The sequence below is a fragment of the Sinocyclocheilus anshuiensis genome, unplaced genomic scaffold (genome assembly GCF_001515605.1).
Source record: "Sinocyclocheilus anshuiensis isolate Anshui unplaced genomic scaffold, SAMN03320099.WGS_v1.1 scaffold868, whole genome shotgun sequence".
Lineage (NCBI taxonomy): Eukaryota > Metazoa > Chordata > Actinopteri > Cypriniformes > Cyprinidae > Sinocyclocheilus > Sinocyclocheilus anshuiensis.
The window spans coordinates 1,003,447-1,023,419 of record NW_015552624.1 but is presented as its reverse complement, the minus strand read 5'-3'; the positions used below and the strand labels follow the sequence as shown (position 1 = coordinate 1,023,419).

The following is a 19,973-nucleotide window of genomic DNA, read 5'->3' as shown; positions in this document are numbered from 1 at the left end:
GGTTAAATACAACCCAGTGCTGGGTAAAATAGGGACAAACCCAGCAATTGGGTTGTTTTGACCCAGCGGTTGGGTTAAATGTTTAACCCAACCTTCTGGGTAGTAACCCAACCACTGGGTCAAAACAACCCAATTGCTGGGTTTGTCCATATTTTACCCAGCACTGGGTTGTATTTAACCCAGCATTTTTCAGAGTGTATGTATTTAAAAATACAAAACAATTAAAAATAAGCATAACAAAATTACTCAAATTAAACTGAAAATATGGAAATAAAAGCTAATTCAAAATAATAATAAATACTATAATGGTATATAAATAACCTTCTTGATTACTTTGGCAGCATGTCAAAAATTCAGACAAATAAATAACCATATGGTATTTCTGAGATAATAATGGCACTTGTTAAATTAAATATGCAATATAGTAAGGTCATATGACAGCAATGTAGGATTATATTGACCAAAGCATTGCATATTTGTAATAAATAGTAGTCAGTACACAGTCTATGGCGTTACGGTGACCATATGTCCTCTTTTTCCCGGACATATCCTGGACGGGATTTTTAAATTGCCTAAAATGTCCGGGTTTTGGCTTTGTTTTCCTATTGTTTGGGAAAAAGAGGACATTTGGTCATCTTAATGACATAAATAGTCTGCTAGTATTTCATTCTGAACATAGGCTATGTCTCATTTTTCTCCCTTGTATAATTTAAACATGAATTCGGGCACTAACAAAGATCTTGATTCACAAAACATTGGGAACATCCAACATAATGTAGGCCACATGTGGTAACAAAATATTGCATCAGACCACTAAACCAGTCCTTCATTAAAAACAGCCCAGCTGCGAGAAATATCTGCAATCTGTGAGTGATAATAGGCCTCCTACCACAAGCAGAAACCCAGAAGCTGTGTGCAAAGTTATTTGTGACGCTTTCCTTATGGCTGCAGATGTTCATAAGCAAAATGCTGCGTTTAATTCAAGTAATTTATGTGAATGAATATGTGCAAGAAACCATTCCCAAGATGCTAAAGATTGCCTACACTCTTAAAAAAAATCTGTAAAAATAAGGCACAATGTACTGTATAATTTGAAGGAATTACTACTTTAAATAAATAATAATAATAATACTTTTATTCAGCAAGTATGCATTAACTTGTTCAAAAGTGACTGTAAAGACATTTATGATTTTTTACTAAATGTATCACAGTTTCTACAGAAACATTAAGCACCACAATTGTTTTCAACATTAATAATAATTATAAAATGTTTCTTAAGCAGCAAATCAGCATAATAAAAAGATTTCTGAAGGATCATGTGACACTTAAGATTGGAGTAACGATGCTGAAAATTCAGCTTTGCATCACAGGAATAAATTACATTTTAAAATATATTCAAATAGAAATCAGTTATTTTACATTTAAATAATATTTCACAATATTACTATTATTTTTTTGCAAATATTATACACTATTATCAAATAGTGCAGCTATGGTAAGCATAAAAGACATTAAAAAATCTTACCAACCTCGAACTTTTAGTGTACTTGAGTTTGAGAGAAGTAGGAACTAAACTGGCACATATAAAACTAAATGTGAACATAAAAAACTAGACTAAAATTATAAGTGGACTTCAGGGCAAAATGTACAATTATTAAAAAAGCTAAGTATGTGAGCTCTTTAAGGAAAGTTTAGGTAGTCTAATAGTTAAGTACCATGGCTGCCAGCACAAGGAATGCAAGTTTCAATCCCAATGTGGGTGTCCTAGAAACTGCTGAGTTACTAAGGTCACATTCCTATTTTATCACTTTGTGCCTTTGAGTGAAGCTCATAACCTCTGGGTCACAGCGGAGGGACTATCCATGCAATCAGTGTATTCTCAGTTGTTCGGGCCAAAAGACAGACATCAAATGACAACTGTTTAGAAAAAGCAAATAGGTTACACAAATGAAAAAAAAAATGGAAACAAGAATTTGGACATGCAGTGCCTATGTGGGGGAGAGAAATATTACACAGCAGCAACTTGGGAATTTCACCCATGGAAATATTATATTACAGCATGTTGCACCAGTTAGTGTTACATAACTATTACCAGATGTTACAACGGGGTTTAAACCACATCAGAAAGTTCACCGACAGCAGAAAACAGAGAAACTTTTAAAGCAGAAAATAAGGCTCAATTTAAAAATGGAAATTAGATCATTAGATCAGTAAACTAGATAAAATAAAAACAATGGTGCAAATGATAAATACGGGCATTTTATTCATTTGACCTCATATTAGCTACTTATTTTTACTGATTTGTTTTTTTAATATGAGGGGAATATAGGGAAATTGTATATATAATGGCATATTATATGAGATAGGCAAATTGGTGCATACTAGAAAGTTGTCTGCAAAAAAAAAAAAAAACAGCTAATTTTGTTTTGTTTTGAAACAGCTAATTACCTACATTGTTCATTAGCTAGTGCAAGCTGATCATTAGCTCAATGGCCCGCCACTATATTCCAAAAACCTGCTTGACCACTTAGGGTCATATAACTTCTGACCTGGTTGCTGTTTTTTTGCCATTTCAAGGTAACCTGCCTGCACCAACATGCTATGAACCAGCTACCATTCAAAGCATATCTACTAGTTTAAATTGGATTTTCTAACAGGGTATATGTTATTTTGATGACAACTATGGTTGGATTGATTTGGGATTTTGTTGGTTGGTGATTTCAGTGATTACATGGCATGCGCTTTTAAGGCCACTGTTGTTAATCAAACAGGTGTGGACACACGCGGCAAATAGAACTAGTCATAACATACCATAATCAGGTTAGGCCATCCTGAATTTAACGCGGATGAAAACGATATTTCGTCAGCGGAACAATCGATATGTAGTTAAAAAACAGTCCAGTCCATTGAACGCACTGTAGGCTACTTCTATCCCTAAAATAAATATGGGGCTACCCTGACTTAGGTATATTTACTTAATATGTCTGTTTATTGTTTTGTAGCTCCACTTAAGTTGGGTTTCCGTCCTTATCTATCATTTTAACTTGCAAATCAGTTGTCTTTAATCGATAATGCACCGATTTGAGGTGATTTTATGTTGTCATATATCATTCGACCACGAGATGTCGCCACATCTCTTGCCGATAAACTCAGTATAGTGCGTTTTAAGTTGAGTACAACCAACGGAATAATCAACGTTAGTTTAATTTGATACATGTATATCACGTATATCTAGAAAATCGTTGGATAATAAGACACTGCAGCCATTACAAAGAGATTAGCAGATGATCAGGGCGGTGTATTATCCTCCAGAAACAGCAGAGGGCGCAGTTCACAAGCGAGTTCAATCTCTGCAACAATTCATTCTCGAATAATGTATTCTTTTTTCGCATGCCTTGTCCAGGAACGGACCGTCAAGGTCATTCATCTGCCTTAATATTGTAATTGTAAATTCGAGCATTTCGTTGTTTTAGTTTTATTGGCTTTGCTTCGGTTAGCCTAAATTGCATTGTCTCTGTCCATTCAAAATCAATCCGTGTCATTTAGCTGCACGTTCAGAGAGATTGGGATGAGATACAGCTGATCCATGCAGAAGCAGGCAGAAAGAGCTGAGACTCCCGGTGGATTCATAATTAAATTAGAAATATGCATTCTTTCTCTAATGAAATATGCATTGATTCTTTCTCTAATTAAATAATTACCAGCCAACAGACTGACTAATGCCATTTTAATCACATACATTATAGGCCTACATATAAACCCTTAAGACCCCTAAGATCAAATGCTGCTCCCAGTAAATGGAGTGATTACAGTCATCCTTAGATTTCTAATGAATCAGAATCATGTTGGTCAACACATCTCCGACCATTAAAGCCACTGGCTCTGATCACAGTTAATTACGTGCTTCAGTGCTACATAAGTAGAGGTTGGTCTCCATGGCGAATCCCTCAGTATGGCTCAGAATGATTGATATAGGAAGTGTATTTGAAGGTCAGTGGACACTAATGAGGATAACGGAGGCTGTACAAACATCAGCTGAATGATTCTATTGGCTTTTTTGTAGTAAAATCACACTCTAATGATATTGAGCCCTCAACATCTAAACTAGCACCTGCTACAGAATACGTGATGAATAGAAGAAGAATGACTGGAAGAAGTCCAGTCATATTAGTTTGCAGCTTCTTAGTCTCATTTGTTCAGTGGCATCCTAAATACTTAGTTTCTTTCTATAAGATTTAATATGCAACATTACAGGCAACAAGTTACATTATAGCCTTTTTGTCAAGAAAATGCAGTATCTAATCATATAACAACTATGCTGCTAAAATAATTTTACATTTTTAATTTATCATATTTGTGGCTTTGGGGTCAGTAAAATGTTGGCAGGGCAAGCAACGATCTTTATTATTTAGAAAAGCAAAATTAAAACTTTATTTGTTTTGAGCATAAACCTCACTAAATTTATCGTATTTCTTAATTTCCATTTTTTATGTTTTTTGCTGTAGGATTACCATTATTTGTATAAACTATAAACAGATGAATTAGAGGAACAGTTCACCCCAAAAATTAAAATTTGATGAAAATATACTCACGCTCTGACCATCCAAGATGTAATGCAATTCACTACAATGCTTTTCTTCATGCAACAACAGCAGAGGATGTTGAATATAGAGGGATTTGGGTTTTGCAGCTTATTGATCAGATATTTTGTTCAATTTTTTTTTTTTTTACATCAGAATGCTTCAGGTCTACTGGAGGATATTCTTTCTGGGCCTTTCACCTGCTATTCCTCGTCTTGAAACATCAACTTTTAAAGTTCATACATATATGTTAATATGAGTCATACACATTCACCAGCATCCACACATAACCAACCTGTTTCTTTATTCATCCATACTTTTTTGCATCATTACCCTCAATCCATTTAGTCTCTCTCTCTTTCACGCACACACACACACACACACACACACACACACACACACACACACACACACACACACACACACACACAGACACGCAACCCTCACTTTTTCTCATTAACCATCTTTGTCCCATCTATTTCCCCAGTGACGGCTGCAGCAGCACCTTCGATAAGCCATCTCCATGGAAACAGCCCAGCAACAGGCTGGCCCCTCATGGCCAATGAGAGCACGAGGTGTCTCGGTTTCTCCTCCAATGGTGGTGGGGGGCTGCTGAACTCAAGGTGAATGCTCAGGGAGGCGTGAGCACTGACTTACTGGTATATTTAGCAGCAAGCATCACATATCCCTTCCACTCAATCTCTGTCTTGTTCTTCCTGTGGTTCTGAATAATCTGGATGCAAAAAATATAATACCTCTTTTTTATGTTGTATGACAGTGCTGGATTTAACGTTATAGGTGTTGCATGAAGGCCTGATGTAAGTTAGCTTGGTAGAGCTGCTTTCTGAAACGATAGTGATGGAGACTACATTTGGATAACTGCATAATTTTATATTGATTTGTTTTATATTCTTGGATTTTTAGTCTAATAATATATAATATATTCTTAGTATACTGAAGCCAAATCAAATTATGAAATATTATCTGGAAAATTATGAGTTTGTATTTTTAGGTGCAATATTATATATATAAACCTGAAGACAAATTAATTTCTATTGCACTTTTCACAATAAATCATTTCAAAACAGTTTTTTAAAAATATATTGAGAAACTGATTAGGCCTATAACTGTTTTTTTCTTTTTTTTTGAAAGGCAACGTAACGAAGTATAGACTTGCCATTAAACGGTGGCATTAAATGTCAGTGTGAATATCAATATGAATCTGTAATAGAAGAATAATGTACACATGAATTGCATATGGCAAATATTTTATTTTACTTAATTTGTATTCTTCGTATTACTTATATGACTGGGTATTTAAAAAGGTAATTGAATAAGTCTGAATGAAAACTTACTTGTAAAGTAAGATCTGTGGGTTCGAACATTCCAACACGCAAGGTGAATCGCGCATGTGATTGGACAGAAAGTGAGGCTTCGTTTGTCATTGATCACGTGATTTCTATGTTAACAACACAAGCCTGTAATCGAGGCTTCATTTGGCATGCCCATTTATTCTCTGCCGCAAGCTCCGACGCCTCGGTTCAAATGTCACATCACTGTTACTAATAAAAAGACGCAGTTAACAAATGCAGTGAATAGCAGCGCTGTCATTGGAAATCACCCTTAACAGATGAAAAGAGAGTATCACAAAGATATCACTTTCCTCAGCAGACATTCAAACTCGTGTTTTATTGTGAATATGAGATTGAGCTGAAGAATGAATGCTGTATCAGGTGCAGGTAATCACACTCGCTCAGTCCAGCTCTCTCTCATAATACTCTACTCTCCATAATACAGTCAGATTTTAAGTGTTTTAAGTTAAAATACAAGATTATATTAAATGCTGAATCCCAGATCTTCATTGTGACGTAACTTTTGGGCCACATTCTAGATTTCCTTTTAATTGCTGTTACAAATTCAAAAACCTAATAATATATATATACAAATATATAATCAAGGTCTCAAATAATACTAATGCATGTCACTAAGACAGCAAGAAGTCAAAGCAAGTAGTTTGCCGAAGATGTACAATTTTTAAATTGTGTCATTTTTAGATGCCTCTGCTGTGAAGACTGAACAGATGACATAATTCAACCCACATACAGTCCAGTTGCATGGTTTAATCAACTGCTAAAGTCATCGCTCCTGTAATGACCTTAAAATACAGACAAGCAGTAGCTTTGTGATTGTTTGCACGTCTATAAACAATGCAGTCATTCAATCAACAGCACTTCAATCATACTCTGTGTTGCTCAGTATCCCTTTTGCATTACTTTGATGTGGAGAAAAATTGATTGTTTTAACACTGATGAATTTGTGTATGTGTGTGGTTAGTATTTTCATCTTTCACCCTGTTGGCCAAAGATTGTATTGCCATCCCTGTTTGAGCTGGTGCAAAGTGACCCAATCGTTCTTCTAACCATATCAGCATGCATTGATCATGTCAAACAGGAGGAGAAATATACTTCTTGTTGTGAAATTACACCATATAAAACTGTATGTGATGATAGTGTGTGTGTGTGTTGTGTTGTTTTGTGAGACTGCATTCTATACCAGTGCCAGTCATCTCCAGTCACATGACCTGCCTGCCAATGGTCTCCTAGCAACCTCCTCCCCTCCCCCTCCCTGCCATCCCCTCTCCATCCGTCCCTTGCTGGATTCTGTGACTCCGGAGGCCGTGTGTATATGAGTGGGAGTGTACAGGATCGAGTGAGCCATCCAGGATCGTGGTTATTTATAGATCTTATGGATAAGTGGTGGAGGAACTTCGCGTTTGCTAAAATTAAACCATCTCTCACGACATCACCCCAGCCATCCCCCCATTACGCATTTATCTAGTCTTTTCTTTGCACACACACAAAACATCCACACACTCTCCCTCTGCAAGCTTCATTCATAACGCTGAAGATGGGAGTTAAAAGATACATGAAGGAGGGGTGCCAAGAACACAAGGTGCATTTAGAGGGCAAAGATGTACATTTTTTTAATATGTTTTGATGAAAATTTGAGTGGTGTTTTAACTGTGTCAGGGTGTCACTAAGCGGAAAGACATGATTTTTTTTGACAAATTACAAAATCGCTCAATAAAGATGGTTACTATGCATTCCAGTTCATTGAGTGCATAGCTTCATAATTTAGAGCAGTCAAATACTGCTCTATATACATATATATATATATATTAGGGGTGGGGGAATTATTATTTTTTTATTATTATAAATTATAATGCAAACGTGAAGTATTTTGGGAGCACTACAAGCATAAGGAGTCACATCGAACGCCTGCAGAACAAAAACCTCCAGTAGCAAATTTCCGGTCAGCCAACGAACTTTGCACCAATTTTCTACATTTCCAGCCAACTCGCTCCAACTCGCTCCATAGCCTGTTTCATTTCGAAAGATCTGCACACCTACAGTGTCATTGATAATGAAGGCTTTCGGTGCATGTTACACACAATTGAGCCTCGGTACAGAATACCATCCCGTTGACATTTTACTGAGAAAACGGTACCTCAGCTATACCAAGAGACAAAGATAAAGGTTTGCGGAAGCCTTGAAGACAGCAACAAGAGTAGCACTGATGTATGATGTGTGGACATCAAGGGCAACTCAGTCGTTTGTCACATTTACTGTGCACTTTATCACAGATGACTGGCAGCTTGTGTCTCGTGTTCTGCAAACAAGAGTGATGAACGAAAACCACACAGCTGAAAATGTCAGCGAGTCACTTCAGGCTGTTGCACAGGAATAGCAGCTCACAACCACCGACCTGGTAATAGTTACAGATAACGCTGCTGACATGATTGCTGAACACTGCTAGGCAACTTAGCACACATTAGGTGTTTCGCTCATACCATCAATCTTGCTGCACAGCGAGCTCTGAAGCTACCATCTGTACCACGACTGTTGGGGAGGATTGGGAAAATCACTGGATTTTTCACCGCAAGCCCCACCACAAATCATGCCCTTGTGGAGAAACAGAGACTTCTGGGGCTGCCACCCCACAAGTTGAATACAGATGTTGCTACCAGATGGAATAGCCCATTTGAAATGGTAGACCGATTCCTTGAGCAACAACCTGCCATTTGAGCCAACATCTACTAAATGAAGTGGACTTCACCGATGCAGAAGAACTTGCTATGGCCTTCAAGCCATTTAAAGAGGCAACTAACATAATGTCAGAGGACAGCACACCAACATTGTCTCTAATAGCTCTAATAGTAGGGGGAGCTTGAGGACCCTGCTAAGAAGCCAGATAGCCCAGACAAAGGCCTGGATGAAGGCCCTGCCCCAAAAAGAACATCTGCACTGATGAATCTATTGGACAAGACATTCAATAATGACAGCGTTGTCCCTAGATCTGCTAGAGCTGAGGTGGAGATGAGGAAATGTCTGGAGGCCCCCCCACTATCACTCTCAGAAGACCCGCTCAGCTGGTGGGGGTCATTTTCCCTCCTGGCCAAGTTGGCTAAGCATTATCTATGCATCCCTGGTACTAGTGATGCAGCAGAGACATGAAGCACGCTCTCTCTGGAACATGTAGACCAGCTTCTGTTTCTACAGAAGAGCCTAGACATCCCAGTCAGTGAACAGTAAACTCCAGTTCAATTTTCAAAAGTCAACATGTACTTTAGAGTGAAATGTAGCCATTCTTGTTTGTTCTAATAACACTTTGTATCTAAATATAGCAGCTCATTTGATTTTATTTGTTAATGTATTTAAATTTGCAAATGTAACAGTTCTTGTTTGTTCTAATAGCACTTTGTATCTAGTATTTAGCTGCTCATTTGATTTTGTTTGTTCATTTGAATTTGCAGAAAAGATATGCAACAAGTATTTACCAGTTTATTATCATTATTTTTCTTTGCAAAAGTTTTTTTTTCTTGTATTAAGGAATTTTTTATTTTATTGTTTATTTTATTGTACGAACTAGTTTTTCTATTTGCCTCAGGGCTGCCTTGCCAAAAAGACTGTCATATGTTTAATGGTTGCAGTCAGTTTAAATGGCATTTGTTTTATAATAATGAGTTTACTAAACTGCAAGAAAAACGAAATAAATTTCAAGGTTTTGACGCAGTGGGATTTTTTTTCTTCAAGACCTAACTGTCTATCACAGTCAAATACAACAAAAGTAACACTAAACAGCAAACTGGAATCAAATCTAAACATATCGAATCGAAATTTGATGAAAAATCATGAATCGGGATTAAAAATTGAAAAATCGCGAATCGATTTTTAATAGAATCATGACCTCAAGAATCGATATGAATGGAATGGTGAGGTACCGAATGAGTCCCACAATCCCACCCCTAATATATGTATGTATGTGTATATATAAAAAAATAAACCAAACAAACAAAAAACGACTCACGTGAGTAGCAGCTGAGTTAGGGAGTCAGTTGTGAACCGAATGCTGTTTTTGACCATTTACTGACTGAGTGAGTCTGATGTAGATCGCTTAAAGGGGTCATATGATGCTCTTTCAATTTTTCCTTTCTCTTTGGAGTGTTACAAGCTCTTGGTGCATAAAGAAAATCTGTAAAGTTGCAAAGACTAAAGTCTCAAATCCAGAGGTGTAAAGAGTACCTAAAAATCGTACTTGAGTAAAAGTACAGAAACCTTACAATGAAAATTACTCCACTACACGTTGCAAGTCACCAATTCCAAAACAACTTGAGTAAAAGTCTTATGGGGAGACTAATCAAGGGGAACAAATGAACAAATGGACTACAAACTGACTACTAACACCACGGGAGACAGGAAGTGACATAAAAGTCCAGGGCAAGGCACAGAGAGCATGAAGCAAAAACAAGAAAGAGTTGATTTGTGAGGAGAATCACCAGTGTAGAGTAGCACTTGTTGTTTGTCATTTTTCTGATCACAAATCCAGACATGATTTTGTTTACACGGCGCGATGCAACGCAACGCCTAAAATGACAGTATAAGTCATTATAATCCGTAATTATGTCCCCACTGGATGCAACAAATGCCTAGTTTATAATGGGTTTTAATGTTTATGTCTCGTCGCTCCGGCCTGACACGGCATCACAATATGGTAAGGGGCGTAACATTTCCGTCACACGCTTGAGGTATTCGGCCTATCACAACGCACTGGATAGCTGGCCAATCAGAGCACACCTCGCTTTTCAGACCGATGAGCTTTGTAAAAATCAAGGTGTTTCAGAAAGGCGGGGCATAGAGGAGAAACAATAATGTACAGTATGTGGAAAATAATGTTTTTTTTTAACCTTAAACCGCATAAACACATTTCATTACACCAAATACACAAAATAATGTTATTTTTAGCAGCATCATATGACCCTTTTAAGTTAAGGACTTTTCACACTAAGAACATGAATATACTATAATAGTGAAAGTGACATGACGTGTAGCCAAGTATGATGTCCCATACTTGGAATTTGTGCTCTGCATTTCCCATCCCGTCCGACACTCTAACCATTGGGCCACGACTGCCCTGATAATGATAACTATATAGCGCTCACACATAAAATAACGTTCTGTTTATTAGAATCACTCTCTGCATTTTTGTCAAAAATGTAAAATTACCCCATGATTTACTCACCCTCAAGCCATCCTAGATCTATATGACTGTCTTCTTTCAGACGAATACAATCTGAGTTATATTTAAAAATGCCCTGGCATCCGCTGGAACGCCACTCTCGCGTGAGCGTGCATACAACAGCGGAAGCTGGAGATTTATGGTTGTATGGTTTATGGTTTATAAAGTTTTATATGGATATTTTTCACAAACGTTTCGATTCACTTCAGGAGGCCTTTATTAACCCCCTGGAGCTGTGTGGAGTCATTTTTATGATGGATGGATGCACTTTATTGGACTTCTATTGGACTATTGAATATCAACACCCATTCACTGCCATTATAAAGCTTGGAAGAGCCAGGTCATTTTTAAATACGAAACAACATGACAAAACTGGATATGGACGTACACAATGATGGAACTGTAAGTCCCATGACTTCAAATAATAGTTCGGCTTTTATCAAAAATTCAAATGATTTGAAGTATCATTCACAAATGGTGTGGGACGAGTTCCATATATTTTCTGCTTGATGAAACTGATCAGTTGTTTTGTTCATTAGTGTGATCACTGGCATGGAACCATTTTAGATGGGATTTTTTAAAACAGAGCACTAGGAGGACCCAGTAGGGTGTGAAAGACTGTAAGGGCGTAATTAGAGGCCTTTGTTATTTGTGGAAAGATGCTGATTGGTTTATAATGCTGGGAGGTTCGCCATTTTCATCGTGCTGCTGTTGCTTGTGGTGGCTTGTGGCACACGGCCTGATTGATTGACCTCCTGCAATGACAAAAGGCAGGCTCCTTAGTTTGCCTCTTCCCCGTTTCATTTGCAACCGGATTGATTTTCTTTTCTTAAAAAGCGGTATGTAATGGACATGTAAACACAGTTTAATGCTAACAATGAATCTATCGATAAGTAACAGTTTAATGCTAAACTAGATTTCTGAGTCTTCTGAGTGATTTTCAACTTTACTATGCAGTTGCTGAGCAGTTTTTAGTGTTGCTATGATGTTGCTAGGGTGTTGCTAGGAAGTTAATCTGTATAGGGGGTTGCACAGATGTTTCTAACTAAGCTTGATTTTGTGCATCGGTGCATTTAGAAATTTGTCAGACTGCAATTCATAGCTCTATGCAAGTGGGTGTTTCTTCAACTTTGCATTTTGATTTTGTGGAAATTTTGGTAAAAACTCTCCTAAAACATACTTTCACACTCTCACTAGTTTAATTTGTCCACTAACACTGGACATACATGCATGCCTCATAGGTGAAATCTGTCATTTTTTGTGTGTCATATCCATTTCTGAGTGATGTTATGTTTAATAAAATTCTGTAGTGAAAATGACTGTGATGGAAATTACATTTTGAATGTTTTTGGAATAAAATGACCTTTTTTGTCATGCTACGGCTAATTTTATGTAGACTAAGTACATGTAATAAATAATGTTTACACTTTTTGCATAATTTGACAGCCATAATACAGGTGCATCTCAATAAATTAGAATGTCGTGGAAAAGTTCATTTATTTCAGTAATTCAACTCAAATTGTGAAACTCGTGTATTAAATAAATTCAGTGCACACAGACTGAAGTAGTTTAAGTCTTTGGTTCTTTTAATTGTGATGATTTTGGCTCACATTTAACAAAAACCCACCAATTCACTATCTCAACAAATTAGAATATGGTGACATGCCAATCAGCTAATCAACTCAAAACACTTGCAAAGGTTTCCTGAGCCTTCAAAATGGTCTCTCAGTTTGGTTCACTAGGCTACACAATCATGGGGAAGACTGCTGATCTGACAGAAATGAACTTTTCCACGACATTCTAATTTACTGAGATGCACCTGTATTTTAGAAATTGATTGAAATAATTTTCAAACACTGAATATTTATATTATGATTATTTCACATTGTTTAGATGGTCATTGTTTTACTTCATATTTTTATGATGGATTTTTATATTTCAATATTTGCATTTGCACACACATTACACACTATTTGAAATGTAGCAAAAAACAAGGATAAAACCATTTTAATGTGACCTTTATATGACAATTATAATTATTTTTTTTATATATATAAAAATCAACTCCTGGGACTTTTGAAACTACCTTTCAAACGTTTGGGGTCGTTAAGATTTTTTTTTTTAAGTGACGTGATGTGTAGCCAAGTATGGTGTCCCATACTCAGAATTTGTGCTTTTATGCTTTCCAAGGCAGCATTTAATCAAAAATACAGTAAAAATATGAATATTATTACATAATTTTACAATTTAAAATAATTATTTTCTAATTGAATATATTTTAGATTTTATTATTCTAATATGCCAATTTGCTGCTGAAGAAACATTTCTTATTAATATCAATGTTGAAAACAGATGTGCTGCTTAATTTTTTTTTTCAGGATTCTTGGATGAATAGGAAGTTTTTAGATTATAGAAAGTCTTTACTGTCACTTTTGATTAATTTAATCCAATCTTGCTGTATATATAGGTATTAATTTCTTTCACAAAATGTAACTGTAATGAACGATAGTGTAACTTTTGTACGGTAGTGAAAAAAATGAATGGTAGTGTAACTTTTGAACAGTACATGTTGCATTCTCAGCATTGCCAGGAGAGGCACTATAGCAGGCACATTAGCGTAAGCTATCTTTTTCTACTGGAAGTTTTCTCTTTCTGTCATGATGGAGATTTGCTGAGCAAATTATGTAAAGGTCCCATATTGTAAAAACTGAAATTTCCTGGCTTTTTTCGCGATAACTGAGATCTAGGGGCTATTTAACTACCATATACATTTCAAAACAGTCAGTCCACAGTAAAATCACACAGCCTGCATAAAGTAGCTGTAATTTTTCACCAACCGTTCTGACTTCCGTAAAAAGTTGACGTCAGCTCGTTTTATCATGTTTAACCACAGCTGTCGTTGGTTTTTTGTCTGGCAGTGGCAGCAGATATGCGATCAAATTTATAATTTGAGGCTGTATTACGTCGATTCTGGCACCCAACATCACAACAAGATGATATTTTAAGCTCCTTATGCAGCCGAATCTGCGCTGGTTTGAATCTTTGTCCTACTTGAACCTGCCAGCAATAATGTGTCATTGCTCTGGAAGACCACCTGTCAAACCCATCCATGTGAAAAACAAGTATTGTAGGCGAGAGGAAGAGAGATAAAAAAGAGGGAGAGAAGTGAGCGAGCACGGCTCGTTCATTGATGTGTTTTTTTTCCCTTTTCCAGCCTCAAACTCTTGACTACAAATGCAGAGATTATGAAACATTTACACACATGTAGTGAACGCGAGTGGGAGGAGGTGCAATGGAGGGACGTGGAGGGGAGGATGGGGGATGCCGAGTGCAGTCACTCTCCGCTGGAGGATTAGTGTGTTTCCTGATCAACATGCCGCCATCAGTCTTTCCCCTGCTCTTCATCTCTTCCTCTTCCTCTCTGCTGAAACCCATTTATCGCTGCCTTTCATAAAGCCTTGTTTTCAGTCATTCTGTTCCCTCTTCATGAAGGTCGTCGGCAAGGACGTTCACAGCATCTCCTCTCTGATTGGCTGAGTCGCAGGCTGCAGCTTAAAGAGACAAGAGCGATTAAAAACACCAGCCATGTTGGATCCTTAGTCCTTCACAGAGCAAACATTTAGCTTTCCGAAGAAAATAATCAAACCCAAAATGATCAGGAGCGATTGAAAGGGCATGCTGTGTTTCTTCTCTAACAACAAAGACTGCATAACATTTATCATAAAAATGGCTGTTTTCAAAAGATTTCAGCATATCTGAAACAAAGGACAAAACAAGGTTATAAGGATTTTGAATTCACAAGCAGACTACAGTATTGATCATGAGGAGAATTGTGCATTACTATGACCTGATTGTATCGTTTGCAGATGTACAGAAGAAGAAAAGACGGTGAAAGCTAGAAAAGAAAAAAGAGATGAGCTTTTATGTGATTTCTTATGTGAATTAAAAAGCAGGTTGGCTCAAGAATAAGGTCTAGGTTTCAGAGCAACTGCTAGAAATACGATAACGGGATGCACTGTGCTTTTTTCATGTGTCTTGCACAGAATCAGTGGTTTTTATGGAGAACCTGAAGCTTACACGTTTTGTGCTAGATATATCAGCTTAGCAAGCCCAGAGGAATAATGAAGGAGGGAGAGACAGTCTGAGAAAGAGGAGACCGTCTCTTTGGCTACTACTACACACACACACACACACACGTGTACATATACATACTGTACGTTTTGGCATTCAAATCAAATATCCAGATTCAATTTAACCTTGCCACATACATAAACCTATCATGGCTGGACAGAAATCCAATTGCATTCGTTTTGCTTTTCCTGCATTCCATGCAAATTAGGTCTTCATGTATGATTACTAATTGTTTTGACATTTCATGCCTGCCGTCAACATATGGCTAGATGTGCAGGTCAACCTTCTGAAAAGAGTTTTTTTTTTTTCCAATGACATTTTCCTCTGCATCTGTTATGCAAAATGACACCATCCTCCTCCGTGCTTTGTTTGTCTGAGTAGATCCAGTAACATGTACTACAGTTGTCTTCTGTGCATCATTTGTCACTTGCGAAAAGAGAACATGCAAGTAATCTGTGTTTATTCTTTTCAGTTGCTGTAGAGGAAGTGTTCCAGACAAAATTAGTGGAGGGAAGGAAGGAGAGCAAGAAGAGGTGCTTAGAAAGAAAGAAGAGGAGGGTAACCAAAAAAAAAAGCTTGAAAAACAAGAGAGAGAGAGAATGAGAGACATTAGCAACCTAGTCATGTTCATGTCAGAGGAAGTGTGAAAATCTTACACTTGTGGAATAGTTCCAGCATTAATATTAGCAGGGGAAGCACAACACTTTTGTCTCTCTGGATGCATAAACTTACATGGAGGCTTAATGAGTCATATTAATATGAACAGACATTATAAGGCGTTTGGTCAGATACATGTGGTTAGATTCGAGCTGTCTGGTCACACACGCACATCTAAACTCAGCTCTCAGCCCTCACTGGTGGGTTATGTAACAGCAGGTGTGGGGGTGGGTGGGTTTTGACTGCAGCGGTACTCACAAGAATAGTCAAATCTGTTGTGTGGACCAGCCAACAGTCCCCATGAGGAAAACCTCTTAATGAACATACTGTTTATTATATTTTTTAATTAAAACTTGAAAATGCGCAAAGGGTTTGTTTGAGGGATACATTTAAAAGTATTGTAGATGATAGAAAATCATCAATCATTAAAAAAAAAATCATTAGATCGAAGTGGTATTCACAGTGCATTTACATTAATAATGCTTTCAATGAATCCTAAATATTTATTAAATCATATTCAAATAGCATAACAATAATTCTCAAGGGATAATGCATATCTATTTCATAACTCCTTTGTTTATATTAAAAATAATCACAGATACACACATGCAAAACCAAACAAAAATAGAGATTACATTACACAATTAAAATAATTCATTCATTCATGCATGCATTTATGTATGCATGTATTTTTGTGAATGATTGGGCTTTAAAGAACCTAAAATTTCCCTCTTATTTAAGGGTAAATAAGATGAATGCATGTAAGTCACCATCAAATTCTTGTTTTTAATGGGATGTTGCAATGCTTATTATAAATGATTTATCCGTGCTCATCAATAAAAAAAAAAATCACATGCCCTCGTAATCTTTAATCAAAACAACTTTCCTCTCCCTTGCAACGATATCTCTTCTCCTCTGATTACATTTTACCAGTGCAAGGGCAGGACAATAACCTCGCCTCTCCAGCAAACTGTCACTCACAAGACATCACTGTAATAGCAAGCGATAACAATCAAACGATCCAGTCAATTCCCGATGGACAAAATCAAGTGCCACCCACATTTTTCTCATTTGAGAAGCCATTTTACTCAGCTACATGTCAAAATAGGGAAGAAACGTGATTGCAGCTTCTGTTTAAAGGCATAATATGTAAGATTTTCGTAATAAAATATCCAAAAACCACTTGCACATTGTTATATATTTCATGCAGTTGTGCACCTACGTTATCCCAAAAGTTTCCAATGATTTGTAAATCCAGAGAAATTCCAATTTTAAATAATGGCTCGTCCCGATTCATTGCCGCCTATCAATTACGTAATATCCACGCTATCGGTTTCTGCTTGTAGAAATTATGGCAACACACGTGGACAAAAATGCTGCTGCAGTTAAACTAAATCCATTACGGCAGTCGCGAATAAAATGAAAATTAAATGAAAAGGGTTTACTGCAGCATTAAATTTAGATCTGCTCAATGTTGCACCATGAATATTTTTCCACGTTTTTACATTGATGCGCGTTATAACCAATCACACACTAGTCTGTTGAGTTTATGAACGCAGCGGCCAATCAGAGGCTTTTAGATGAGTCATCGCTGAAACACCGGAGTTTTGTTCAGTGCGCGCACTCGCTGAGTGTATGCTCTCATCATAAACGACAAAGTGCAGATGTACGTATTATGTAAGTAGGAGATTCATTCATCAAACAGTGTATAGACAGCTTTACTGATTATAAGGGGAGTTTTTGGAGAGTGCTTAAACTCGCACTAGACTGAAGTCAGGCATACTGTTCTTTGTAACGTTAAATGTTCTTTGCTCGCTTTCTCTATATAATTTATTCGCTGTTTGCATAACTTTGGAAGGTACAGGTAATAAAAAAAAAAAAATTCATTACATCCATGAACATGATTCGGACATTTCAGGATGGTGAAAACTACATCTCCCATCGCTCCTCTCTCCTTCATAGTGTCATCAAGCTTCGCCTTTGTTATTATTTTGAAAATGCGACCTCTAGCAGCGAAAACTTACATATTATGCCTTTAATGCTGACTTTAATGACAAAATGTGGCCCAATTTACTTGAATTCCCCTCATGACAACATTTGCACATGCACACATCTTCAGTCTTACTCATGAGTAGAGTAGTGGTGGTTCAGGGCTCTTCAGGACTCAACTAATAGGATACTAAACTACTAATTTGCTGTTTCAAGTCACTCATGACACCCAAGACGATTGATTAGCACCAGAGAGCTGTTATCTTGAGCTGATGAGAATGGTGCTGTGACATTAGTTGCTGCAAATCTTGACATCATTTCAACCCTTACTATGCTGGCAAAATAAAATTTATTTAAGGGTAAATATGGAAATGAATAAATAAATCTGCAGTTCTCAAGCACAAATCTAAAGATTAACCAACATTTGTTTCATGAACAATATGGATTCTGTAAGTCTAAAAATGGCACAGTACTAGTCCTGATGTTGTTTAGATATAACTCCACTGTAGAACTAAAGGTGCTTGAATTATTCTGTTGTATACTCAACTTCAATAAATATTTCAAATGTCTCAAAAACTTTTTCCTGACATGTGGATGAACAGTCATAGCACTTTAATGTTCTGGTATGGGACCCATTATGCACTTAGCTACAGCTCCAATTTCTTGTAGCCACCACGAAATTTGTCTTCAAGAAGCTTTTATTCAGGAAACTGAATAAACTTTGTACTTTCACCAGAAGTTGGTTTTGCTTCAGAACCCAACACTGGACCAAAATAGTTTATCATGCAAATACAAATAAATAAACATTTAAAAAATCCTTAAAATGAGTACTGAAGGGCATTAAAATGACCAAGGACTCCATAGGCCCAACAATATGCTAAATTATGAATACAGTGTATACAGTCTGACTATGAAAACTGATGATTTGGTTGTCTAAATATTCATGAAATTTTAATGGCTTTCATATGTTCTCGCCTCACAAAACAAATTGTGATCTGCCCAAAACAGGTTCATCCCTATTATTTGCATTTAACACTGTTTTTTCCTGCTGTCCTAGATCCTATAAGAATAGGCTTCTCACCCATTCTTGGGTTGCAACTGACCAGTTGAGATGCACTGCTCCAGAGAGTTTCACCAGTCTGATGAACTGAATGCAGTTGAGTATGCATTTACTTTTACTACATTTAAGACATTTTGGGTATTTAAAAAAGCCTGAGCCATGTTTACAAAGTTTAACATATGGGACCGATACATTATTGCACACAGTTGAAATATGCAATTAAATTAAGAATGCAAGAAGCTGCATATAAAACAGTAGGTGGAATCCAACTGGACAAATTGCAAGATATTTAGGCATCTACAAAATGGAGAATCCACGACTGTACACATTACATATATATAAAGTTCTACAAACTAGAGGTTTTGACAGTCTTGAATGCATATGTGGACAGAGGCAAAAAAAAAGATGTAGCAATGACTCATGTTAATTAACTTTTTGAGCATGCATATAAGGAACACTGTGGTTCATGATAGTTCAATGTGTTCCAAGCACTATAAGTGAACACTCTTCTCTTATGAAGTACTTGACCATTACAATTCATCTCAGGGATCGATAAAGCATTTATCTATTGCATAAATATATAATGTACCACTTGCTGCAGGGCTTTACAGAGCAGCAAAATAAAAACTTAGGAAAAGGAGAATAATGTGAGTCAATAGTCTTAGGCAACAGAATAAATGTCAATGTCCTTCAGTCAAAGGAATATGAACATAGGCTGTTTTTAACTGCACTTTCATGCTAAACTGAATGATTAGCCTCATTACCTAAAACGTCTACAGCAATCAAAATTCAGAAGTATTTGGCCGCAAGCCTCCTTCATCGAATCCGCCGGCTGCGCCGTTCTCAAGCCCGCCGCCGCCGCTCACTCTAGCCCTCCGGCCGTTCCTCACGCTAGCCTCTGCTCACTCTAGGCCGCCGCCGCTCACTCTAGACCGCCGTGTGTGACGCTGTGTTTCATTGTGAAAGCGAAACTACTTTGT

The 19,973-nt window shown here is 37.0% G+C and overlaps 1 long non-coding RNA gene across 1 annotated transcript; it reads left to right on the top strand.

The window, feature by feature from the left end:
* The first annotated feature begins 2,516 nt into the window (after positions 1-2,516).
* On the top strand, positions 2,517-6,711 carry LOC107666321 (uncharacterized). Its single transcript, XR_001631655.1, has 3 exons — positions 2,517-2,577; positions 5,068-5,203; positions 6,635-6,711. It is a non-coding gene; the product is annotated as an uncharacterized LOC107666321 (long non-coding RNA).
* The last annotated feature ends 13,262 nt before the right edge of the window (positions 6,712-19,973 follow it).